This window comes from Ursus americanus, chromosome 9, assembly GCF_024610735.1.
Source record: "Ursus americanus isolate L20-20 chromosome 9, mUrsAme1.1.p, whole genome shotgun sequence".
Taxonomy (NCBI): domain Eukaryota; kingdom Metazoa; phylum Chordata; class Mammalia; order Carnivora; family Ursidae; genus Ursus; species Ursus americanus.
In genome coordinates, this window is record NC_142135.1 from 41,908,874 (window position 1) to 41,911,788 (window position 2,915).

Sequence of the window (2,915 nt, forward strand, 5' to 3'; positions counted from 1 at the left end):
ACGTCCTTAGTCATTTTCGTGACATAGAATCTGGATATTTTAACAGTGCTCGAGCTCGGCTTTCCTTAACATACGGTGCACTGGACTATTTGATAACTGTGATCCAAAACCCTGAATCATTTCAGGGTGAGATTTCTGTGAATTCACTGTGTGGTGTTGCTCGGAGGCCATGAGAAATCCACCATCAGGTAGAGTTCTGACTGCACGCAGGTAAATGGTTTATAGACTGTTAGCCCGCGCTGCTGGTTTCGATTGGAGGAATTGCTCTACAAGAACAAGGCAGGCTCTATTTTTGACATTTCAGCAATGAGACCACTTGTACATTATGGCCTGATTTGATTTACTGTAAGAAAATAAGAGAGCTGTAATTTGTAAAAGACATTTATTACATGAGTCCAAAAATTTAAAAAAAAATGCTTAGTGTCTCTGTCCATCCCATCTGGTTTTATTTTAATCTCACTCTAGTCACATATGAAATTTTGCTTAGCTGTCTTCATTTTCTTAGTCAATCTTGATTAATGGCCTTCAAAGTAAAAATAATTGGCCTGCATCAGGGTTGTTTTATAACTCTTGTTCACAAAGAATGTGAAAGGCTGGAAAATGAGCCTAAACAGAAGGAATGCATTACGCTCGTCTTTGAGAAAGAGCAGTCGTTCAGCTGCGTTCCACTGTGTATTTTTATAACAGGCGCCTCCTTGACCGTCCGCGATATTGCAGATATGTGGTGCCAAAAGCTTATGTATACCTCGTCAGACTGACCACGGCAGCTCGACATCTCCAAACAGCCACACATGTGACGGCGGAACTCACCCCGGCCGGCCCCACAGGCCTGAGCCTTTCAGAAGTAAATTATCAGGAAAGCCAAGGCTCTGAAACCTAGAAGTTAAAAATGGGCAGGGGGCTAATTGTCTCTGAAGTTTAAATGGCTTGTTTATAAAAGGCTTCTTGAGCATTTGTATTTTTTTCCCCTTTCTTGAAAAGTGTGTTCAACTTGAAAGGAACGGGGGGGAAATGCAGGCGCCGCGTGGCCGTCGTGGATTTGGAGTCGAGCTCTGCTTCCTCTCAAGGCCCCCACTTCTGGGAGAGCCCGTCAGTTCAACGGGGGCAGAAATGAATTTGAGTTCAAAAAAAAGAAAACAACCCTCTGAGAAGATAATTTCTTTCTTACATGAAATTTGTGTAAATGGAGAAGTGATGTGTCTTAAAAAGCTAGTCGTTTTATGATCGTACTGATTAGAACATTAACATCGAGAACTTTCCAGCTTTTCAATAATCTCAATACCAAACTCAATTACCCAGTGATGTTTTTCGAGAATTTCAGCTGTTCTCTTGGTGTTTTAAAAACAATTAAAATTCCCTCTCAGATCTGACTCGTGCTGGATCCAATTCAATACACACAGACCTGGAGACACGAACAGGCCTGTGTCCCACATCCGCTGATGTTCAGCCAGGACCTGATGGTGGAGACCATTATTTTCTCTTCACACAGCCCCAGAGGTGGGTTGTTACTTCAGGGAGGTCGTTGACAAGGTGAAGTGGGGGGGAGGATGGTTTTCTGATGCAGAAGAAAACCTTCGGACAGATTACGGTAACTATGGTAGAGTCCTGATGGAAGACCTGTTATGTTCCAAGGGTTTTCATAAAAGGAAAATGAGTTCTTTTGGAGTTGAGGAGGTTGGATCCTTATATCAAATATGGGGAATTCCAACCTTGCCTCCTTCAGGCTACCTGCCTTTGCATTTCTTCCTGTCAGGCTTTCCCGGCCTCCTACTTCCCCTAAGGTTTCACCATCCCTGTCCCTTCCTACTCAGCTCCCCTGTCTTCTCAGCCCTTCCCCTCTTTTTGTGCCCTGAGCCCGGAGCCTGCTTAAGGCTTTTCCCTGGTCCCCAGAACCCACTGATCTCTGAAGAGATGTGACTGGACTTTTTTTGCCTGGTGATTTGAGTTCCTTTTTTCCACACATCATAGAATAGTTTCATTTTTCAGAAATAATGGGGCAATCACAATTAATTTTCTAGTCTAACACACCCACCCATTCAGCCTCCGGACACACACTAATCCACAATCTAGTTTGAATGCTACATATTTGCAACAGTTTGTTTATTTATTTAGAAATGTATTATAATAGTTCCTGATGTTTATTTGATGGTTTCTGAGTCTGTGTCACCACATGAAGCATTTCAGAGTTTATTTAGCACCTGGTTGATGCTAAACTAGCAATAAATATTTCAATATATTATCTATTAATCCTTATAACAGAGCTGAGAAATGCATAGTTTATGCTCATTTGATAGGTGAGTGAACTTAACTTTGGTCACAGGTTAAGGAAACTATCCACGTGACTGTTTTAATCCCAAACCCTTTTTCTTAACGTCTACATCCGGGTTTCTAAGCTTGGTACTATGGACATCGGAGGGGCAGGTCATCCCTTGTCCCGGGGGGCTCTCCTGCTCACTGTAGGATGTTTAGTGGCATCCCTAACCTCTACCCACTACATACTGGTGTCACCCTCCTTGCTCCCCACCCATGTTAGGGTCAACCCCAAATTTCGTCACCTGTTGCCAAATGTCTCCTGGGGAAGAAAACCGCTGCCCTACATGTTGCCACCGTACAGAGGTTTTCTCAGCTACCTTTGTAATTTAACTGATCTGGACAAAGCTTTATCAGGCCACCAAGGCTGGTTTAACACTGATACAATCTCAACCGTGGTCGATCCCAAGAGATAGGGAAGAGGTGACAAGGGTTCCTCTGAGAGGCTCAGCGGAGAAGCCCTCTAGGTGAGTGATTACGACCTTCCCCCAAGGCTTGTCAGAAGCCAGATAGAATTTCTAAAAATAAGACTAATGACAGTGGGTACATTGTTACACGTTCGAGTGTAGGAACTCCCCCATGGATAGCAGACTCCCATCCGCTCT